The following is a 24,858-nucleotide window of genomic DNA, read 5'->3' on the forward strand; positions in this document are numbered from 1 at the left end:
TTGGTCATGCAGTTCAGGCTGCCAGGAAACCACATGACTGAAGACCCTGTGTATAGAGTGGGGAAAACCTGTAGTTACACCCCCTGGACCTCCCGAGAGATTCTGTGCGACCGCAACTACATGGAGGCAAGTGAGCAGAGCTTGCCCCAATGGACATGTTTACAGTCAAGCTTGTCGTACTGCCTTTAGAAATGATCTGTCTAGAGCTACAACTGTCCAGTGTTTCATTTCTTCTGCGACACAATGTAGAGGTCTTGTCTCTCTGTCTCAATTCTACTGGCCTCTTCAAAATGCACATAGGACAACATTAGAGGTGAGGAATCTTGGCCTATTCTCAATGCATTTAAGGAGGCGAGTGGACAGATTGAGAACTGGCCCTTGATTTCCTATTGTATGGGAGGGAGAAAATAATGTCCTTTCTTCTCTAGGTGTCTGTCAGAAGGACTCTTCCAGACATCCAAACCGTCCCCGAACAGCCCACTGGGGGCTCGAAAGCAAGGAGCGCCAACTTCCGGAGAGGAGCTGAGGTAGCCATGTTTCTGTAATTTCACTACATGACAGGATGGCGCTAAACAAAATGTGCGTGTGTTGGCAATTTTGTTCAATTCATATTTCCATATCCTGAGACTTCAGGATACAAAATGACAGTCGTCTTTAGTCCTAGCAAGAAGGTCATGAATGTGGATGAGGTCCAAAGAAAGGGCTATGCAATAGCCAACACTCCCACACGGCTGGTGTTAAGAAGCCCTCATAATGCACAGGAGACATACCTCCAGAATGTAAGCTGACTTTCTCCACTTCCTCCATGAACTGGGTCATGTTCAGTAGAGCAAACATTTGGCAATGGTGGCCCTACCTGAACTCTGCAACATATTGTTAATACGGTTTGCCCTACTGAACACGGCCCTGGTGTGGTTGCCCCCTGAACAGGTAGCTGGGGTTCCGATGCGGGTGCTCTCAACCTCAACCTTCTTTGAGCAGAAGTGGCTGGTTACTCGAATAGATGCCATGGCTGTTTGTCCAACACCAGGTTGAGTGTGAAATTATTTAAGATCCTTTAAACACAGTTCTTAATTTGCTCTAGACAAGACTTTCATTTGTGTTATGTAGTGTTCAGTTGGGAAAATGTTTTGGTTAACCTTTTCCAAATACTGGCATATTTGTTTTCAGTTGCAAAATGTTCTGTTATGATGTGCACTTGGCTTGTTTCACTGCAGAGGCAGTGGCCTTTACTCCAGAAGTGATCACCTGGTACATGCCCAAGCACAGACCCACTTTTCTCCTCTGATGCCTTCACCATGTTGGAGGTGTACATGGAAATTGACGCTAAGAGGCTGGACACTGAGGAAATGGCTGCCAGAAACTACTCGGTTTTAGTCACAGAGGATCATATTATTGTTGAAATTCTGGTGGGGGCGGTTGGCGGCTATTTCAAGGTCAGCGTTGGATGAGTAAAATGTTTCATTTCTAAATCTAATTTGTAGAGCCTTTTTTTACTGCAGTTGTCAGTGCTTTGCAGTAACCCTTTGCCATCTCTCATGGGTAAACTCCTAGAAACGTTGTCTTGTTTAATGTTTCTTATTGAGCAATTGTCTGCTTAATCAGGCTAATATACAATGGATTACAAAATTGTGTGAATGTTGCATAAAATGACACTTAAACGTACTCTACCGCTTGTCTTTGCAGTTTGTCCTTTAGCTGCTTGAAATTTGAGACCAAACATCCAAACTAAAGTATTGTTTACCTGCCTTTTTTTGGGAGCCGGTAGCTTTGCCACTGTCAACTGAATGCAAGCAACACTCTGCTGCTGTTTACATATTGTGCAAGTGCTTACTTTGCGTGTCAGTTGCTTTGAAAATGCACACAGCCAGAAATGCAAGTTGACAACCATATACCTACCAGCTCTCTAAAGTCTGGTAAACAATACTTTCCTTTGGATATTTTGTCTTAAATTACAAGCAGCTAAAAGACAATTATTCTACCGCTTGTATTTAACTTTCTGGCTTATAAGGAACATTGACCTGTTTTTGCTCTCCAATTGTGTATTACAGCCTGACTGCATCACTCATCTCCCTTACAGAGCCATATTCAGGATGACCAGTACTTTGTCACTTACACCATTGAGCCCATGCTTGAGTTGCTGTGGATCGAGGAGGTCGCACACGAGGACACCAGCTACAAAGTCCTCTTCCCTATCACAACACCTCCGATGGCCAGGCCTCCACAAGTTCGCAACTGTGAGTCTGGTTTAGTTAAATAGTGCCTATGGTAATTTGGGATGCCTGGGTTGTTCATTAGGCACAAAACAGAAGAAAATGTACTGAAACGGGGAGGCAATACCCGGTCCAATAACAAATGTTAATTTTCAACTTCCATTGTACCGCATTTCACAATGTTTTTCCTTTGTTTGCCAATGAACACACGCCCTTAGACACAGTTCCTGAGCAGGCAGTGTTTGTGCTTGAGTTGGGGACCTTCAACCTTGATGTGGAGCTGCTGAACATCACCTTTCCCACCATGGTGCTAACTGTTGCAGAGTGCAACGCCAGAGGCTTCAATGTTCAGGAGCAGAGATCCCTGGACAACACCTTGAAGACCTTCAGGATGGAGGTGCCCTTCTCAGACCCGGTGGTCTTTAAGGTGTGTTTCTGTTAAATGCAAAGCCACACTCAGTGATTTGTACATGCCCTAATAAGTGTGCCACCAACAAAATATAATGGCACAAATGAACTTTGTATTCCTCATTTATTCAAGTGTTTCCATTATTTTGGCAGTTGTATGCATTCACTTGCCAATAGTGCTTGATTTAGAGGAATGAGGGCAACATTACTTTAAGTATATAGTTTGTTTTAATAGTCCCCATATGTACTTAGTTGTCAGTTGATGTTGAATAAGGTTCTGTTACAACAACGCTATCAATTGACCAATGCTTTTAACTTCACTACAGAGAAGGGCGGAACAAGGTGTCACAACCTTCACTCTTCAGCTGATCTACGGCCTGGTCATCTTTCCAGAGTACGCTCCTTTCTCTCACCCTGCCATTGTGGACGCTGTACTGCTGGACATTGGACATTGGTCTCTGGACTACGCCTAACTACTGTTGAATGTTTTCCCCTTGTTAATGATTGCCCTGAAAGGAAATTGGCAGCGAAAGCCCAACTAGCATACTGTAGGTTTTTCCTATGCGCTCTCTCTACAAAGAAAATGTTAAGCTTTAGAGTATTTGGACCCAGTTGTCCTGTTCCTGATTTGCCAGGATCGTGTTTATTCAGGCCCACTGTTGCAAAACAAGGGTTTCTTCTTGGATAAGTTCAAGTAGTACCTTCCTGTTTTTTGTGCTTAAGGAACACAACCCTTTTTGTCCTTGTAGTGCCACCCTCAGTCACTGGCAAATGTGATCAGGAGAACTTCCATATCACTGGACTACAGGAACCAAGAGCCCTCTTCCGTGGTCTTGGTTGGCAAGCGGCTGCTTAACCATGAGCTTGCTCAACAGTATTTAACAGAGGGCGATGCAGACTTCACATCACGTTGCCCTTCTCTTCGCCGGACGCCGTTTTTGAGGTACGACGCTCTCCCAAAACATGTTAACCTAAATTGCTGCAGCTACCCTCGCTTTCCTTACATTGTATACATGCATACAATATTGGACTAATGAACTCTCCCATTGGTTCCCAGTCGGTTCACTCGTCCTCTGTCAGGAGCAGACTGGATGTGGCTCTGTTGAATACTTACAACAACATGACCATCAAATACTTTTCCCTGGCTTGCAGCTTCCTCAAAACGCTGACTGGTTGGTTCTCAAACAATTACTTCCGATAAATAGTCGATTACCAAACCTGGGTTCCTTGCATATACTGTGAATCTAATAGTAGTGCCAGATGGGCATGGTTTGCACTTTTGGTGCTATTCCATTGGTTCTACTATGCTCGGCAAGCTCAATTAAGTGTAACAAATACAGAACCCAGGTCTGATGGCTACCTGTCTTTTGCTCCCCCCACCTCCAAGAGTGTTTCTCTAATGGAACGATGACTGTGCTGGCGGTGAAGGTGGAGTCTGCTCCCGGTCTGAACCCCGGTCAGCTGACCCTGAGCGACCCCTCCTGTGGTCCCACCTACAGCAACGATCGCTTCGCCTACTTCCACTTACTGTGAACTCCTGTGGCACCACCAGGAAGGTAAAATCACTATTACCCTGAGGTGATGGGTACTGTGTATTTACGGATTGTTTGCTTCTGCAGGCTGTAATAAGCAATTCCCCTCTACTACATAGTTTATCAACAATGTCATGCTGTATGAGAACGAAATCTCCTTGCCAGATGAACTTGAGGTGAAGCTGAATGCCACGACGTCTTCAGAGGAGGAATATCAGTAAGTGTATTACGCATCACAATTGTAGCTTTTATAGGGTGTTCTTTTCCTTACCAATTGCTCAATACTTTGTATACAGGGAAAATGTGCCTCTACTACCAGTGTGCCCACTCCACTGCTTGAAGTTGCCTACATCCCTCTTTAGGTTAAAGATTTCCTGCTACTACGTGGCCAACATCACTCGCACATTGGCCTTCCTCACCAGGCCGCGTGACAACGAGCCTTTGCCAAGACTGGGATGGGTCGACTAATGGTCAGAATGAGACTCGCTCAAGGTAACCGTGCACAAATTCAGAATTTCAACTTGACCTCTAGCCTCTAAAGGAATCTTGGAAGGTCTCCTTTACAAAACCATTCCCCCAAAAATGTAAGCCTTATGATATTACTCTTGCGTTCTGAGATCTACAGGTGTGGCTATGGAGTAACGGTGAGGAGCTGATTTGTGGGGGGGGGTGGGGGTAGTGTTGGCCATAAATGGCTTGTGTTATCGGGGCACAACAGGATATGATAAACAAGCGTTTCTGAACACTACCCCCGGTTGTCTTGTTCTGTGTTCCAGACGCCTCGTATAACACGTTCCACCAGGAGGAGGACTATCCAGTGGTGAGGTACCTGAGGCAGCCTCTGCACTTTGAGGTGGAGCTGACCACGTCCTCTGACCTCAAGGTAGCGCTGGTGCTTGACCACTGCTGGGCCACCCTCAACGAGGACCGCGACTCCCGACCCAGGTGGAATCTCATCATGAGTGGGTAACATGTTTTTGGGCCTAAACAAGTGTGTTCCTGAGTAATTAGCAACCTATCATGCTTGGCAGGCCTTTTACTTTGGCTACTGTGGCTATGCCCCCATCCATAGGTCCTGAGTGGTCACAATGCTTAAAAATGATGTGAGGTGTGTGCGGTCTGTCACCAGATCTCCACCCAATTGAACCCTTATGGGAGATTCTGGCGCGTTGGATCACATGCTTGTTATCACTGAGTGGTCCCTGCAGCGTACCATTGGAATGGAACGTATGCTGCAACAAACGACTCTAAACCGCGTTGTCTGAAAAGCATCTAAACAATGTTTTGTACTGATGAGAAATAAAGGTCTTCAACTTTATTCCACCTTTGCTTGTAAAATATATATAAATGTTATCATCTAGTCTAAATAACAGGTTTACTTGTGTTACGATGTGATGCGGTACAAGGGAGCCATGTAAATCTAGTTAAAAAAATATGGCATGCCGTTCACTGCGCCCGTTGCCTGATCTCAACTTAGTTTGGCTACTTCAGCATGTGACAAATCGTTGTACTTGTTACGGCGTACACATGACAAGTAGTTTACAGGTAACTAATCAAAAATCACATTGTTGTCACCTCCCCAAATACAACCGTAGCACGAAAGTTAAACAGAGTTGCAAGATATAGCTCAATCCATTTTTTTGGGGGGGGGTTAAGTCCTTGGGGAAGGTATTGTGGAGAGGATGGGGCATTTATCAACAATAAATGGAGGGGGCAGACAGTTTTTCTAAGCTAAATACCCCTGGAAAGGGGGGTCTGATCTGGCAACCCTGAGGTACCGTAGTTTACACTCTGATGCCATGTTCAAATCAACTAACAACTTCAGTGCATTCAAGACAATGGGGTACTCCAGTTGAGATCACCAGAAGTCTGACAGACGCTTACGTGATAACCGGACTGCATTGTATGGCGTTAGCATAAGCTCATGTTCAGTACCACCTTCAAAAGTGTAATGGACACGTATAAAACAATCTAGGCAATAAGAAAGCATGAATAAAACACTAAGTACATGATACTTACGGTACGCTACAGTGGAAACAACACTTTATGCAGAAAATGAGGCACTTTGATAGGAATGCACGCATGTCCAGTTATTTGTAAGGAAGGCAATAAATGTGCAAGGCCTGTATACTTGCTCTGGGGAAGTGCTTGTGCTTTCTTTTGAAGGAAAGTTTGTCCGGCTCATTAAATTCTCAAATAGAAATGGTCTGCAACAGTGAAATTAGCTACTTTTGTGAATGAATGAGGCAAAATTAGAAGGTGAAACGGCCTATAGAAAATTAGCAGGTAGGGTGCCTCATGTTGAGGTCAGTGCGGGTTAACTGTCCACATTTTGGAACAGGGAGTGCATTCTGACATCACGCCATGAAATCAACTCCCACTGGGGCGACTGAAGATATTTGGAACTAGCGTGTGAAAAGGTTGCTGTTACCTACACCTTTTTACTCAATGTTATCCTTTTGGTTTGCTTACAGAAATCAAGAGCGGGTGGCAAGCTTGGCTTGCCTTTCCGATTGGTTTTATACAACTGCTCTTAACACTGACTGAGTACTTGTTGGTTTTGGTTTTGATTCAGGCACAAGAGACCTCTATGTTTAGTGCAATATCTGTTTTAAACACAAAAGGATGGTTCACAACGCCTGTGCAGCATGGATGTTTGAAACTGAATAGGATCAGTTGACAGATCCCCAGAAGTTGATGCCGCTTTCAATGGAATTTCCTGTCCTAGAGGAATGCGCTAATTGGGAGTTGCTAAACATGAACAAATACAAATACTACATTTCTGATTTGGGTGAGCACTTTGCCACAGATGGACACCGCTGGCCTAATTTTTATCTCAATTTAAATTGGGTAACTATTGAAAGATGACTTATTTTTCCTACATTGTAATGGGCTACATTGACTTTGCAAATTACACTTTATTTTCAGTATCTGGATGAATGTTACACCAAGCAGTGTAGTGCAGCAACTTTATTGGTCAAAACCATTGATTTGGGGGATAGGGTTTGCAAAATGCTGTCAAATCACGCAATTTTATCTTTTTTATGAAATGGTCGCAAAAACCTGAATTTGGCCATGTGGACAAGGCTCATCACGGGAGTAACTTTGCAGCTGTTAATTAAACATTCAAAATGTCACAGCAGTTTAATAAAACAGGCTGAAAATGTTTTGTATATCATAGGACAAGACACCACATTCACAGGGCTGTGCACGAAATGGGCAGTTCAGATGTGTCACTTCAACTGCAGCTATATCGTTGTGCAAAATCTTGACCATCAGTCAGCTCAAGTGGCTTTGTACTGGTGTGGGCATTTGTCTAATGTTAAGTCTTCAGATTTCACAAGTCCCTTTTTGCTAATATCTGGCAGTTAAACAGTATGATAAAACCTCCCAAAGATGGAAAAAAAGAAAGTAGGCCTAAACTGTCAATGCGTAGGTTACTTTGTATAGTAGAGCTGCGCCCTTCACAGAAGTCCTCCACGTGTGAATCCGATGCCATGGGTGTAGAATTTATTTTGTGTGACCAATTTTTCAGATAGTGGAAGATTTGCTCTGGTGCATTGCATGATATTCTTAATTAAAACTAAGTACTTATTTTGAAAAATATGATTGCCTTGTTGGGGTCATCGACTGTCTATTCGGCAACTTTGGTTAAACCACGGTCAATTGATCAATATTCAAGTCGCCTGTAGTCTGACCATTCTGGATCATTTAGAATTTTAAGAACCATTTAGAGGGACAGCTCACCTCATGTCAATGTAATTGAATATACGTTTGACATCCGTCATTTAACAAGCCATTGCAGTAGACCAAAAGTAATATTGTTGACGGAAAATAAAGTGCATTTTTTTCTTCAAATAGGCAGCCCAATTTCTGTTAAAATAAAATGTACTAAATCATATTCATCCAGGTCTGATGGGCCAAAAGATCAGTTAATTCAAGGTCATGTCACGACAGTGGTTATCTGAGGACTGTTGCATTGTTAGCCGACTCTAAATGAATCATGTTAGGAAGTGCCGGAAGCGGTTTTAAAGAGTTACCGTCTCCTGACTTAGATTTCTACCGTCTAGAGTTTATTACATTGATAAAGTCAACTTAACCATTACATCGTACCCTCCTTGCAGCTGCAAAAACCCCAGCCTTATGATTCAGTACTATACAAATTGGTTTAATTTAATTACTAGCTAACAGCACAGGCTAAACACACAGGTCCCTAGCGGACTGACACAATATGACGGCTTTTTACAAGTTGTCCCCCCCCCCCGTTCCATAAGGGACACTTATCGTGTATACATTTTCGAACACACGAACCAAGTAGGTGGTTGGGTCTGCTCTCTGATTGGCTACATAAGATCACAATGTCGTTGGTTGTTCGTGGCTCCAATGACTAGTCTTGAACAGAACTACAGGATGGATTTACCTTTCATTCGTTCTGGAAGATGGGCTAATCAACCCTGTCGCTGATTCCTCAGTGGTTGATGGTTTGGATATAGTAGCAGAATGTACCCACTTATGTTTGCTTTTCTAGGTACTTGTGAGTTTAGGAAAGTTCCAAACGTGTAGCTTGCGCCTCACGTTTTTCTGGTCTAAATGTTCATTTCTGTTACCAATCCTTTTATGCACTGTTACCGCCTGGGACGGTTCTGTCAGTCTGACCTGCTCTCTGATGTCCCTCGTGGCATGGCTACTTACTATGCACGTTTTCTAGGAGTTTCTCTAACACGTTCAAAAGTGAATACTGGAACAATATTTCTAACATAAGACTGGTCAGATTAGCTATAGAAAATGAATGTCATATTGGTTTTTATTTTTTAAATTTTTTTACTAGAAAAGTGCTCACTCTACAGGTTGGAAGTCTCGCCTTTACATTGTATGAAATATGGTTTTTCAAGACAAAGGTGATTGTTGGTGGGAGAAGCCTGTTAACAAAGACATTCCTTTAGTTCATACTGGAGGGGGAGAAAGAACCCTCTTCTGCTGTAAATTGATCTGATCCTCACAGGACAGTCATGACACAACCACAAGACTTTGTACACAAGGCGGTTGGGGTTTGCAGCATTTTCTTGTGCCTAACTTAGTCCCTCTCTCCACTGGCAGCTGTGAGAACCCCGAGGATCCATACCGTGTGGTCTTCCACCCGGTGGTAGCTGACACCAGGGTCCACTTCCCCCCTCATGTCAAACGCTTTGAGGTCTATGTTTACCTTCGCCGAGGATGTGGTTGAGCCGAGTGGCCAGGTAACAACGTTCACCCAACAATCTTTATTGGTTAATTTTGTGAGTTGCAATCATCCCTTAAAAAAAAAAAACTGACACCAAATCTTTGATTCCTAGGTCTTTGTCCATTGTGATGTGGTCATCTGTGATGGCAGTAGTCCCTCTGGCAGCCCCTGTAGTGGACAATGTGTGAATCCGGACAACCTGAAAAGAGGTAGGTCTTTTATGCTTTTCAGACCCTGGCAGACCATAACTGAACTAATAGGTTCTCTCTCTCTCTCTCACTCAACAGGTCAACGACATGTCAAAGACCTCTTTGAGGAGCGTCATTTATATGTTTCTTCTGGATACATTCTTTGGGTGTAATGTCTTGTTCTAACATGTCAAATAAAGTGTTCTATATAAAACAATCCTAACCGTTGGAGCTACCTTAATTGTATCTGATTTGCATTTAAAACCAAGGCGCATGTCGTGGGCTTGTCTGCCGTGTATCAATCAACCCTTTTGTAAGCATGGACCTGGAATTTCCCGTCTAGGACAAACAATGATTGATCTCAAAGTGTGCTTCGGAGCTCTGCGAGATTTCTGTGATTTTCTGAAATAACACACTCACTAAACCCTCCGTAAATAAGTCAGTTCTTAACGTAAAGACTTAACTCAAAATTCTATAATTGCCTACCCCAAGGAGGCTATGTGGTCACTTTCAGCTTCCTGTGTAAACCAGAAGTGCCTTAAAATGGTGTCATAGGTGCTGTTTCGAAGGGTTAAAAAGGTCAGATCTTTTCAAAACTTCATATGTGTGATTAGTCAACTCTCATGAACTGTAAGTCAGTCATTTCTCCCAACAGATGTCAAAAAAGCTCTCACACACACACAGCAAGGATGGAGTGACAAAGTGCGGTGCTTAAAGACAGAGCCTGCAATGGCATTTCCATATTCTCTAGGCCGTGCCGAGTTCAACGAGATGCCCCGCTTGACCGTAGCTCGCTCTGAGTGCAGCGACTGTGAAAAAAAGTAGGCCCAAAATTAAGCCTGGCCCTAAATGTCATTTGCTTTTGGGTGACAGTGAGAGAACCGTTCGGGTGAGAAGCACAATTCGACCTGAGGTCCTCCCGATCTGTGCAAGCCTAAGCCTTGACCGTGTGGCATTAACCCTTAACAGTAAAACCGGGTTTTTTGATCTCACAGATTACTGACATCTCTCCCCATAGGAATACATTGCCTGCTCCTCTAAAGTCAACCTGAAGCCTGTGGGTTATGAATGCCTTATGAACCTGTCTTCGATGACAGCCCATCAGGACACTGAGGTCTACCTGTGTCGATTCTAAGCTTCCTGAAGCAACCGGAAGTGGTTAAAATCACCCTAAATGTGGTTTTCCATACCCAACCAGCAGTTTGATGAATTCAACACTGTAAATCGGTCAGTTCTTAACTTAAACACTTAACTCAGGATTCTATAAAGGCATACCCCAATGAGGATATGTTTACTTATAGCTTCCTGTGCCAACCGGAAGTGCCATAATTGGTGTCACGGGCTGTTTTGAAGGGTTAAAAAAGTCAGATCTTTCCAAAGATCATAAAATTTCTAAGAAACTAAATCACACACACACACAGCTTGGAAGGAGGGACGTATTGTGGTGCGTAGAGACAGACAGTGCCTGCAATAGTTAGCTTTGTTCGAGCTAAAAAAGAACCGTCAGACCTAGAGTTCTGAAACTTTAGAAATCTGTTCTAGACCTCAGGTCGATAGTGCGTGGTGAGTTACTTGGCTCTAGAAGGTTCTCGGACCGAGAAACAGCCTCGTACATTTGCAATAACTTCAATTATTTTTTGCATCACGAAAATGACAACATTTAGAAATGTCCCAGAGTCGCAAGACTAGGTCCATTACGACCGCCTTGGCCCATATAGACAGACCCCAACGTTTATGTCCGATTGCTCATTCGAGGACCCCGTAGCAAGGCATGGAAAAAAGTGGTTTTCAGAACCAATTAGAGTCTTGCTCGGGCACCAAATGACCTATCGAACCGAAACTTGGGATTCGGGGTCGCCTCACTTAGGCCTACACATACTGTCAGGACTGGATCCGCAGCTAGAACGTAACTGTGTTTTACGTTTTTATTATGGTTTGAACAAAAGGCGTGAATTTTTTGGCCAGCTCTGAAGTATGTAATAATTGGCTACTAAACGAGTTGGAAAAAGTGGGTTTGGTGTCAGTTTGGTGTCAGAATGATATCTAATTGACTGATGGACAGTGACTTGCTGGTGACTATTGTCCATTTGCAATATGTTTAAACAGTGAGGTACCATCACCAAAGTGACATTCTGAAATCAACCTTAACGAGCGATGGAGAGGAACCAGAATCACTGCCCAGCCATCCAGAGTTCATCGGGCCAGTAAATTTTGCATTTCTGCAGGATTTTTGAACATTACAAATTCGTGATGGTAAATGCCCATTGAAACATATTGCAAATGCACGTGCATTTTTTATTTTATTTTTATTTTACCTTTATTTAACTAGGCAAGTCAGTTAAGAACAAATTCTTATTTTCAATGACGGCCTAGGAACAGTGGGTTAACTGCCTGTTCAGGGGCAGAACGACAGATTTGTACCTTGTCAGCTCAGGGGTTTGCAACCTTCCGGTTACTAGTCCAACGCTCTAACCACTAGGCTACCCTGCCGCCCCGGCATATGATTCAATAGTGAAGAAAACATCACCAAATTGACATAATGAAATCAACACAAGGAGCGATGGAAAGGAACAACTATTTTTGAGCATGTCAAATTCGTGATGGTACATGGCAAATGGACATAACATCCTGATTTGGCATTTTCAAATTTCATATTGCATTTGGATATTTCTTATGGCATTTGGCCAAAAAAAAGTGACTTTTGACTTCCTATGAAATCATATTGAAAATGGACAAAACATATGCCTTATTGCACAAGTAAAAAAATTAAATAAAAATTATGATAATAAAAGTTGACAAAAGTATATTCTACAATTCTTACACATGATTAATTGACAACTGAAAGAATTTCGAAAAACGGTCCAGAAAGCACTTTTTTAAGGGGCTGATAAGTTTTTGAAAAAAAGTTCACATTTTCGACTTTTGACCTCTTATGAAATCATATTGCAAATGGACAAAACATATGCCTTATTCACAAGTAAAAAATAAATATAAAAAATTATGATAATAAAATATGACTAAATTATGTTGATACAGTTCTTATACTTGTGTAATTGACACAAAATCTAAAGAATTTTGAAAAATGGTCCAGAAAGCACTTTTTTAAGAGTGTGTGAAGTTTTTTCAAGATTTCTGCTATTTTTTTTACTTTTGACTTCCTATGAAATCATATTGCAAATGGCCTTATGCACAAGTAAAAAAATAAAAAAATAAATATGATAATAAAATTGGACAAAGGTATATTCATACAGTTCTTACACATGTGTAATTGACCAAAAAATCGAAAGAATTTCGAAAAACGGTCCAGAAAGCACTTTTTTAAGGGTTTCTAGGTTTTATATTTTTTTTTCACTTTTTCAAAATGTTGCTTTTGGATGTTGACTTGTGTTGCATTTGCAATATGAAAAACCATGGTGGAGCACGCTCGCCACCTGTTGGATTTTTAAAGTGCTGGCATTTGCCATATGGCATTTGCAATCAACTTTGAACGAAACGACGCCGAATTGAGTGGTATTGGACACCGTTTATATGGTTTGTCCAGTGCCAATATACTTCCCATTCATTTTTGTCCATTTCAGGGGGGTGTTCCCTTACTATTTGGATGCCTCCATCTAGTTCCCAAGAGCAACAGATCGGTAAGTGAACTTTGCTTTCGAACTTTGTAATCATCTGTAAAGTTGTTTTATATGCAATCATGCTAGCTAGATATATATTTTGTTAACCTCTAGCGACGAGCAATCCCGTATCCGGGAGCGTAATCATAGCCTCAAGCGCATTACCATAATGGGACTTTTCCTATTCATGAAAATCGCAAATTAAATGAAATAAATATATTCAAACACAAGCTTAGCCTTTTGTTAACAACACTGTCATCTCAGATTTTCTAAATATGTGTTACAGCCAACGCTAGACAGGCATTTGTGTAAGTTTATCATGGCATAATGCTATGCTAGCTAACATTTTCACAAAAATAAGAAAAGCAACCAAATTAAATCATTTACCTTTGAAGAACTTCGGATGCTTTCACTCAGGAGACTCCCAGTTAGATAGCAAATGTTCCTTTTTTCCCAAAATATTATTTTTGTAGGCAAAATAGCTCCCGTTTGTTCATCATGCTTGGCTGAGAAATCGACCGGAAAATGCTACCATTACAACGCCAAACTTTTTAAAAAATGAACTCCATAATATCGGCAGAAACATGGCAAACGTTGTTTAGGATCCATCCTCATGTATTCGATAATATATCCGTCGAGGCAGTTGGTTTCTCATAAGAAACGATTGGAAAAATGGCTACCTCAGTATTTTACGCAATGTTTTCTCCGGGAGACACCATGCGACCACTCGCCCTATATGGTCTCTTACAGCCATTCTCCAATGGAAATGCCTAAAAAGACGTCACAATGCTGTAGACACCTTGGGGAAAACGTGTAAAATGTAAGTTGACTCCTAGCTCCTTCACAGTCATATAAGGAGTCATTGGCATGAGGCGGTTTCAAAAAATGCGGCACTTCCTGATTGGATTTTTATCTGGGTTTCGCCTGTAACATCAGTTCTGTGGCACTCACAGACAATATATTTGCAGTTTTGGAAACGTCAGTGTTTTCTTTCCAAAGCTGTCAATTATATGCATAGTCGAGCATCTTTTCGTGACAAAATATCTTGTTTAAAACGGGAACGTTTTTCATCCAAAAATTAAAAGAGTGCCCCCTATATCCAACTAGTTTAAAAGCCTGTATCGCTAGCTAGCTAGATGGTTAATGTGGTGTACAGTAAGGAACATTACCATTACAGTATTACTGAATGACAACTATTTAGCCTTGTCACTACTAGTTGGTAAGTTGGTTGATATGGGGTGCAGTAGGCTACAGTACAACATTATTATTAAATGATAACAACGTAGCCTTGCCACTAGCTAGTAGTTGGTTGACGGGGTGGGGTACAGTACGCTACAATACAGCGACAATAGCCTTCCTACTCTTCTGTTATTCGTTGGGTCTGGAAATTGTTAAATTAGCTAATATTATAGAAAGATCACACATTCATGCAGCTGTGGTGCAGCTGTACCATTATATTTATCCATACCATAGCTGCTGCAATGGATATGCCTTTTACTTGAGAGCTCTGACCTCTTTGCCAGGTATGATGTTATTGATGTTATTTTTGACCTGGTAAAATAATTGAACGGTTGTGTGCACTGTCACTAGATAGAATTGTGTGGTTCGGTGGCATATAAAAAAATAAAAAAATAGACATACAGTATATCATCAGCAATTCTCAATCAGATGAGATACACACCAACCCAAACGGAATTTCATTCATTCATAAATGTGGGCACTAATTATTGTTAATATTCCAATTCTCTAGGCCCTCCATTGCCAAACCTGAAGCCCCCTGTCCCCAGCAGGAAAGACCAGGAAAAAGTGTTGGCTTAAGGTACAACTTCCTATTGAGGAAATGTAAGATATCATATTTAGATTTAGAGTTATTGACATGAATAGAAGCATATACAAGAACTCTATCAAATGTATTTATAAAGTCCCTTTTACATCAGCAGTTGTCACAAAGTGCTTTTACCGATACCCAACCTAAAACCCCAACGAGCAAGCAATGCATGTGTAGGAGCAAAGTGGCTAGGAAAAACTCCCTAAGAAAGGCAGGAACCTAGGAAGAAACTTAGAGGAACCAGTCTTTGAGGGGTGGCCAATCCTCTTCTGGCTGTGCTGATGAAGATTATAAAAGAGTACAGCCATTTAGGCTAGATCGTTCTTCAAGATGTGAAGAACTTTCATAGATGACCAGTAGTGTTAAATAATAATCAGTGGTTATAGAGGGTGCAATAGTTCAGCACCTTAGGAGTAAATGCCAGTTGGCTCTTCATAGCTGAGCATTTAGAGGTTGAGACGTGTAGGTCCGGTAGAAGGAGACAGGATCAAACAGCAGGTCTGGGACAAGGTGGCACCTCCGGTGAGCCCTGAGCAGGTCAGGGTTCCAATAGCTGCAGACAGAAACAGCAGAGACTGGATCAGCAGCAAGACCGGGTAGACTGGGGACAGGGACAGCCAGGAGTCGTCAGGCCAGGTAGTCCTGAGGCATGGTCCTAGAGCTCATGTCCTGCATCCTTTATTTAACTTGAGTGTAGACAAAGCCTAGATTTGTAACTCCTCATGATTTAGCCTATTTTTCTGTACACTGTACACTGTTGACAGTAATTTTTTCCAAAGCCAATCACTGAATGTCCTACTAGAAGGATTTGATCAGGTTGACACTTCTAAGTCATCTTGTCATTCTTCCAAGATGGCATAGCAGTTGAGACGTCTTTTTGTCCTCGTCTTGTCGTGTCCCGTATATATATATATTTACAACTTTTTTTTCACATACATTTTTTTGTTTTCCATAAACTCATCTTCAGAACACTCTCCTGCAATCCGCTTCACCATTTTATATTTATATAAAAAAAAGAATTATTTACCTCAGATCTGTAAACCTCCAAGAGGCTAGCCAGAAACTAGCCAGAAGCTAGCCGGGAGCTAGCCGGGAGCTAGCCGGGAGCTAGCCGGGAGCTAGCCAGAAGCTAGCCAGAAGCTGGTCCAGAAGCTAGTTCAGAAGCTAGTTAGCTTCTTTACTGGCTAATCGTTAGTACTCAGCTAACCATGGTTTGTGGTCATCGGCTGTCCTTTGGCTCGAGAATCTATCGCCAGTTTTGTATGGCGCCCATCTGCGGCCTGCTAGCCGTTGGCTGTCTTATCGGCTGCTATCTGAATAGACAATCGGACAATTTTTATTTTATTTGTATTTATTTATTTTTCTTCTTGGGCCTCTATAACTATATCTATTGTTTTTACTTTTGTTGTTGTTGTGTGATTTGGATTAGTCCCCTCTACCACACGGAAACCCACTAATCTACTGACGGAACGCAAGAGGTGGCTAATAACAGACCTCCACCCTTATTCTACTCCTCCTATGTTCCTCTGGCGATGTAGAGGTGAATCCAGGCCCTGCAGTGCCTAGCTCCACTCCTATTCCCCAGGCGCTCTCTTTTGACGACTTCTGTAACCGTAATAGCCTTGGTTTCATGCATGTTAACATTAGAAGCCTCCTCCCTAAGTTTGTTCTATTCACTGCTTTAGCACACTCTGCCAACCCGGATGTTCTAGCTGTGTCTGAATCCTGGCTTAGGAAGACCACCAAAAACTCAGACATTTTAATTCCAAACTACAACATTTTCAGACAAGATAGAACTGCCAAAGGGGGCGGTGTTGCAATCTACTGCAAAGATAGCCTGCAGAGTTCTGTCCTACTATCCAGGTCTGTACCCAAACAATTTGAACTTCTACTTTTAAAAATCCACCTCTCTAAAAACAAGTCTCTCACCGTTGCCGCCTGCTATAGACCACCCTCTGCCCCCAGCTGTGCTCTGGACACCATATGTGAACTGATTGCCCCCCATCTATCTTCAGAGTTCGTGCTGCTAGGCGACCTAAACTGGAACATGCTTAACACCCCAGCCATCCTACAATCTAAACTTGATGCCCTCAATCTCACACAAATAATCAATGAACCTACCAGGTACCTCCCCAAAACCTTAAACACGGGCACCCTCATAGATATCATCCTAACCAACTTCCCCTCTAAATACACCTCTGCTGTCTTCAACCAAGATCTCAGCGATCACTGCCTCATTGCCTGCATCCGTAATGGGTCAGCGGTCAAACGACCTCCACTCATCACTGTAAAACGCTCCCTGAAACACTTCTGCGAGCAGGCCTTTCTAATCGACCTGGCCGGGGTATCCTGGAAGGATATTGATCTCATCCCGTCAGTAGAGGATGCCTGGATATTTTTTTTAAATGCCTTCCTAACCATCTTAAATAAACATGCCCCATTTAAGAAATTTTGAACCAGGAACAGATATAGCCCTTGGTTCTCCCCAGACCTGACTGCCCTTAACCAACACAAAAACATCCTATGGCGTTCTGCATTAGCATTGAACAGCCCCCGTGATATGCAGCTGTTCAGGGAAGCTAGAAATCATTATACACAGGCAGTTAGAAAAGCCAAGGCTAGCTTTTTCAAGCAGAAATTTGCTTCCTGCAACACTAACTCAAAAAAGTTCTGGGACACTGTAAAGTCCATGGAGAATAAGAACACCTCCTCCCAGCTGCCCACTGCACTGAAGATAGGAAACACTGTCACCACTGATAAATCCACCATAATTGAGAATTTCAATAAGCATTTTTCTACGGCTGGCCATGCTTTCCACCTGGCTACTCCTACCCCGGACAACAGCACTGCACCCCCAACAGCAACTCGCCCAAGCCTTCCCCATTTCTCCTTCTCCCAAATCCATTCAGCTGATGTTCTGAAAGAGCTGCAAAATTTCAATAAGCATTTTTCTACGGCTGGCCATGCTTTCCACCTGGCTACTCCTACCCCGGACAACAGCACTGCACCCCCAACAGCAACTCGCCCAAGCCTTCCCCATTTCTCCTTCTCCCAAATCCATTCAGCTGATGTTCTGAAAGAGCTGCAAAATCTGGACCCCTACAAATCAGCCGGGCTAGACAATCTGGACCCTTTCTTTCTAAAATTATCTGCCGAAATTGTTGCCACCCCTATTACTAGCCTGTTCAACCTCTCTTTCGTGTCGTCTGAGATTCCCAAAGATTGGAAAGCAGCTGCGGTCATCCCCCTCTTCAAAGGGGGGGACACTCTTGACCCAAACTGCTACAGACCTATATCTATCCTACCGTGCCTTTCTAAGGTCTTCGAAAGCCAAGTCAACAAACAGATTACCGACCATTTCGAATCTCACCATACCTTCTCTGCTATGCAATCCGGTTTCAGAGCTGGTCATGGGTGCACCTCAGCCACGCTCAAGGTCCTAAACGATATCTTAACCGCCATCGATAAGAAACATTACTGTGCAGCCGTATTCATTGATCTGGCCAAGGCTTTCGACTCTGTCAATCACCATATCCTCATCGGCAGACTCGACAGCCTTGGTTTCTCAAATGATTGCCTCGCCTGGTTCACCAACTACTTCTCTGATAGAGTTCAGTGTGTCAAATCGGAGGGTCTGCTGTCCGGACCTCTGGCAGTCTCTTTGGGGGTGCCACAGGGTTCAATTCTTGGACCGACTCTCTTCTCTGTATACATCAATGAGGTCGCTCTTGCTGCTGGTGAGTCCCTGATCCACCTCTACGCAGACGACACCATTCTGTATACTTCCGGCCCTTCTTTGGACACTGTGTTAACAACCCTCCAGGCAAGCTTCAATGCCATACAACACTCCTTCCGTGGCCTCCAATTGCTCTTAAATACAAGTAAAACTAAATGCATGCTCTTCAACCGATCGCTACCTGCACCTACCCGCCTGTCCAACATCACTACTCTGGACGGCTCTGACTTAGAATACGTGGACAACTACAAATACTTAGGTGTCTGGTTAGACTGTAAACTCTCCTTCCAGACCCATATCAAACATCTCTAATCCAAAGTTAAATCTAGAATTGGCTTCCTATTTCGCAACAAAGCATCCTTCACTCATGCTGCCAAACATACCCTTGTAAAACTGACCATCCTACCAATCCTCGACTTTGGCGATGTCATTTACAAAATAGCCTCCAATACCCTACTCAACAAATTGGATGCAGTCTATCACAGTGCAATCCATTTTATCACCAAAGCCCCATATACTACCCACCATTGCGACCTGTACGCTCTCGTTGGCTGGCCCTCGCTTCATACTCGTCGCCAAACCCACTGGCTCCATGTCATCTACAAGACCCTGCTAGGTAAAGTCCCCCCTTATCTCAGCTCGCTGGTCACCATAGCATCTCCCACCTGTAGCACACGCTCCAGCAGGTATATCTCTCTAGTCACCCCCAAAACCAATTCTTTCTTTGGCCGCCTCTCCTTCCAGTTCTCTGCTGCCAATGACTGGAACGAACTACAAAAATCTCTGAAACTGGAAACACTTATCTCCCTCACTAGCTTTAAGCACCAACTGTCAGAGCAGCTCACAGATTACTGCACCTGTACATAGCCCACCTATAATTTAGCCCAAACAACTACCTCTTTCCCTACTGTATTTAATTAATTAATTAATTTTGCTCCTTTGCACCCCATTATTTTTTATTTCTACTTTGCACATTCTTCCATTGCAAATCTACCATTCCAGTGTTTTACTTGCTATATTGTATTTACTTTGCCACCATGGCCTTTTTTTGCCTTTATCTCCCTTATCTCACCTCATTTGCTCACATTGTATTTAGACTTGTTTATACTGTATTATTGACTGTATGTTTGTTTTACTCCATGTATGTGTCGAACTGCTTTGCTTTATCTTGGCCAGGTCGCAATTGTAAATGAGAACTTGTTCTCAACTTGCCTACCTGGTTAAATAAAGGTGAAATAAAAAATTTAAAAAAATAATAATGTCATAATAACACAGAACACACACACACACATTATTTTTATCATCAATTTCTCTCAGTCAACCATTGGTCATTTGTGCTATGTGCTGTGCTTGTTAAATGTCCTTCCCTATAGGCATGCTGAAAGTAAAAAGTTTACTAAGGGTTGATTACAGGCTGCTTGGTCAGCTATTTGAGCCAGTAAAGGGGGCTTTTGTCACAGATCCCTCTGGAACTTTCATTGTGCACACCTGGCCCCTATTCCCAATGATTGTATTTGTAAAAATGTGACCTTTGTTCACCATGGTGGAGTCGATTATTGTTCCCATGTCCGATGGTGGTGTGAGTACCTATGCGTTGGTGCAGCTGTTATGCTAAGTGCTATATATACTGTGTATTATGGGTATCGTCCCGTGTCGGTCAACAAGATTTACCCTCGCTCTTTTGTTTGGGTACAGCCCAGTGTTTTTGTATACATGTTTGTTTTGGATGTATTCCTGCGCCTGTCTCCAAAATCCTTTATACCAGCATGAAAGCTTTACTATTCTTAAGTAGAGGAATGACTTTTGCTTCGCTCCAGGCCTGAGGGCACACACTTTCCAAATCAAATCAAATGTTATTTGTTACATACACGTGTTTAGCAGATGTTATTTCAGGTGTAGCAGAGTGCTTGTGCTTCAACTTTTGCCAAGAGTGTGCAAAGCTGTCATCAAGGGAAAGGGTGGCTACTTTGAAGAATATCAAATATAAAATATATTTTGATTTGTTTAACACCTTTTTGGTTACTACAGGATTCCATATATGTTATTTCATAGTTTAGATGTCTTCACTATTATTCTACAATGTAGAAAATAGTAAAAGTAAGAAAAAGCCTTGAATGAGAAGGTGTCCAAACTTTTGACTGGTACAGTTCAGCTTTGCAGCACGATTGAAATTTAAAGGCCCCAGAGACCGCATTCAAGGCGGAGACCGCATTCAAGGTACTAAGTGTTGCATATGCAGTCTCAGTCAGAAATTACCTTTACGTTTCTATTGCACAATCTGTAACGCTTCAGCAATACAGATTGAATAGAGCCCTATCACTCCTCGCTTGGCCACATGTTAATGGACTAAACACTCCCAACACTCCTAGGTTGGTTCTATGAAGGATAACTGTTAAAGGAATTAAATTGCTCTATGTTTTAATAGCCAATTAAAATTAAACACTCTGTCAATTCATAAGGATTTGTAAGACCCTTATTCTATAATAATGGACAGAGCCCAGTCTTAAAGTCAATCAGCAGAGTTTATTTCACGAGAGTAGTGAACACGATACAGCTTACCACAGGTTATAAACTGAAAATGACGTCATTAGTTCCAGTATCAACCCGTCTCTTCTCCCACCCTGGTACAAAGGCAGTATCTCAAGCCTTCCCACATCGTCTCCCTACCAATTTAATATAATTTATGGCTGAGCCAAGGTCTTCCGGTGTAGATAAGCATTCTAGCCAGTCTGAAGATTTAGTTAATCAATTTCTACCAAGGAACAGGCAGTCATTGTTCTAATCCTTGATTATATTTACACACATATTCAGTACTAGGATTAAGAAAGAAAATTCATACATATACAGTAACATAATAGTATTCTGATTAGTACATATACAGTAACATAATAGTATTCTGATTAGTACATCCTGATTGAAATGTATACATAATTAGTCATTATAGATAAAAATTCCCTTAACAATAACAAAGGTTGAAAAGGCTGTGGCGGTATGCCATTTTGTCAGCCTGTTATTGTCATGCAAAAGACTTCTGGTCTCACAGGAATTGACCGTTAATTAACATAACCACGTTCTCTAGGCCTCCAAGCATACAAGTAGCATACAAGCCACTGATGCATGCCTTTGGAACATCTACTTTAAAAAAAGTTTAATAAATCAATTGAATAAACACCATCACCATAAAACCATTATTTATTTTAGGCAGGTCTAAAGAAAAATATATATTTCAGAGGAACAGAATATGAGTTGGCCTACTGCATGTTATCTGGCTATGCGCCAGGCCATAGGCTTAATCATTTAGCAAATACGATATGCTTAAGTCCCGTGCCATTCTTTTATATTATATGATTTTAAAGTAAGAAGAATATAACTGAACTTAACTGAATAAAATAGAGAGGATAATTTTCCATTCCGGAGCAAGAGTACGCATTTGAATTGGCTATACTGAGTATGTGAAACAGGTCCTATATGCTAGATTTAGAGTTATTTGGCAACTTTAGCCATGAATGATACAAACTATAGAATGCCTTAGAAATCAAAAGATATATGGGCTGCATGATTCATCTATCGGCTATTGATGATTTGGGAAAGTTGCAAATAAAGCTTGTGCTCTGTTCCTTGTCTCAGGTTGCACACACTGTTCTCTCATCAAGTGATCATATGTTCACCCATCAGACTTTTCTCAATTTAATCTTGTCTTTAAGTCAAATCTTATTGGTCACATACACGTGTTTAGCAGATTTTATTGCGGGTGTAGCGAAATGCTTGTGTGTCTAGCTCCGACAGCGCAATAATATCTAACAAGTAATTTCTAACAATTTCACAACATATACAGAATACACACAAATCTAAGTAAAGGAATGGAATTAAGAATATATAAATATATGGACGAGCAATGTCAGAGGGGCATGGACTAAGATACAGTAGAATAGTATGGAATACAGCATATATGTACATATGAGATGAGAAATGCAAGATATGTAAACATTATTAAAGTGAGTAGTGATCCATTTATTAAAGTGGCCAGTCTATGTATATAGGCAACAGCCTCTAATGTGCTCGTGATGACTATTTAACAGTCTGATGGCCTTGATGTTTTTCAGTCGCTCGGCCCCAGCTTTGATGCACCTGTACTGACCTCGCCTTCTGGATGATAGCGGGGTGAACAGGCAGTGGCTTGGGTGGTTGTTGTCCTTGATTACATTTTTGGCTTTCCTATGACATCAGGTGCTGTAGGTGTCCTGGAGGGAAGGTAGTTTGCCCCCTGTGGCGCGTTGGGCAGACCGCACCACCCTCTGGATAGCCCTGCAGTTGCGGAGGCTGCAGTTGTACCAGGCGGTAATACAGCCCGACAGGATGCTCCCAATTGTGCATCTATAAAAGTTTGAGGGTTTTAGGTGCCAAGCCACATTTCTTCAGCCTCTTATGGTTGAAGAGGCGCTGTTGCGGGTGGACTGTGTGTGTGGACCAACTTGAAGCTTTCCACCTTCTCCACTGCAGTCCCGTCGATGTGGATAGGGGGGTGCTCCCTCTGCTGTTTCCTGAAGTCCACAATCATCTCCTTTGTTTTGTTGACATTGAGTGAGAGGTCATTTTCCTGGCACCACACTCCCAGAGCCCTTAGCCTACAGGGAGGAGCTGAGGGCTCTGGGAGTGTGGAATATTCCTAGCTATCACCTCCTCCCTGTAGGGCTCTTGGAGTGTGGTGCCAGGAAAATAACCTCAACGTCAACAAAACAAAGGATGATTGTGGACTTCAGGAAACCACCATTAAGTTTTTCACTCATGTCAGGGCTACTCCTGTTACTCCTGTTATTTCGCTGACCAAACTCTGTATGCCATGGGCTCTCCAACCCTGTTCCTGCAGCTACCCAGTGCTTAATTTGGGAAACCAAGTGAAATCTGTATGGGAACATCGATAGTAACATGTTTTCACAACTAAACATATTTCATTAAACTGTTGACAGACCCACTGGAGAAACGAATGGAGAGAGGGGATGAGAAATGCAAAATGGGGAGATATTATGTTGCTAAAGGTAATGTGTCAGGCTATTAATTAATAAAAAATGCCCTTTTTCTAGGCTACTCAAAATTTAGGCTAGACCAATTTGTTTGTTTTTCTGCTGTTTCATTGTGTTTTTTTTGTGGATGTTTCAAAACCTGTTTTCCACTCAGTTTCAACCTGTTGTTGAACTTCTTTCATATATGGACGAGCAATGTCAGAGGGGCATGGACTAAGATGATGTTTTGATGATGTCAGAGTGGTTAGAGGGACAATAGTGCCCTGAGCACCAGGCCATTAGAAATCTGATGATTGTTAGCAAGCTGGGTACTACTAACGCTAACGCATGTGCAGAGAAGATTACCGTGACTCATGTAGAATTTCACTGCAGTCATGACTCAGGATAAGGTCTCCGCAACAACACTGGGTGCTATTTGGGCCATACCAAACTCAACAAGAAACTTTGTTGTCATGCCAACTCCACCCTGTTTCTAAGGGAGATATGGGAGATGAACAGGAGGCAGCACTGTAAGGCCAATGACAATAGTGTGCACACACACAGATTCTCAACATAAAAAAAGCACACTCATTCCCAAGTTCAAAGTTAGTTTATTTTCAATCATATACATTTTTTTTTACATACACTGTGCTTTTAAAATGTTAAGTGTTTTAAACAGGTTTCAGTTATTTTTCTCTTTTGAACCATTTCCTTTGTTTGTTTTATTTGATTGGAATTGCTAGCCTTTGGAGCTTGAGATCGATCGTCAGCGTGAACAAGAGAAATTATTTTCAAAGTATAATGTCAACTAAATGGTTCACTAACTTACATCAGAAAAAGAGAAGAAATGGGAAAAAATCTGAAACGCCCTGATTCAGATTAACCAAATCATCTGTTTAGATTTCAATTTCACATAACAACTCTCAAAATCTACTATAATCTGTTCTGTTCCTAACATTATTAGCTATTCACAACATCAGCCCCTTGGTTTAACTATAATAATTGTTTCTTGCGCTGTTATAGTATGATCATCGAGAAGTAATAATGGACACCTGCATTGTTGTTTCAATGACTAGGATAGACTCATTTGAAATTAGTCAAAGACATTTTGGATGAAT

General features: G+C 42.0%; 1 long non-coding RNA gene and 1 pseudogene across 1 annotated transcript; both read left to right on the forward strand.

The window, feature by feature from the left end:
• The first annotated feature begins 505 nt into the window (after window positions 1-505).
• Window positions 506-1,234, forward strand: LOC116352841 (uncharacterized). Its single transcript, XR_004205032.1, has 3 exons — window positions 506-779; window positions 931-1,030; window positions 1,218-1,234. It is a non-coding gene; the product is annotated as an uncharacterized LOC116352841 (long non-coding RNA).
• A 1,765-nt stretch (window positions 1,235-2,999) lies between these two features.
• Window positions 3,000-9,785, forward strand: LOC116352915 (zona pellucida sperm-binding protein 2-like; annotated as a pseudogene).
• The last annotated feature ends 15,073 nt before the right edge of the window (window positions 9,786-24,858 follow it).

Source organism: Oncorhynchus kisutch, linkage group LG23 (assembly GCF_002021735.2).
Source record: "Oncorhynchus kisutch isolate 150728-3 linkage group LG23, Okis_V2, whole genome shotgun sequence".
Classification (NCBI taxonomy): Eukaryota; Metazoa; Chordata; class Actinopteri; order Salmoniformes; family Salmonidae; genus Oncorhynchus; species Oncorhynchus kisutch.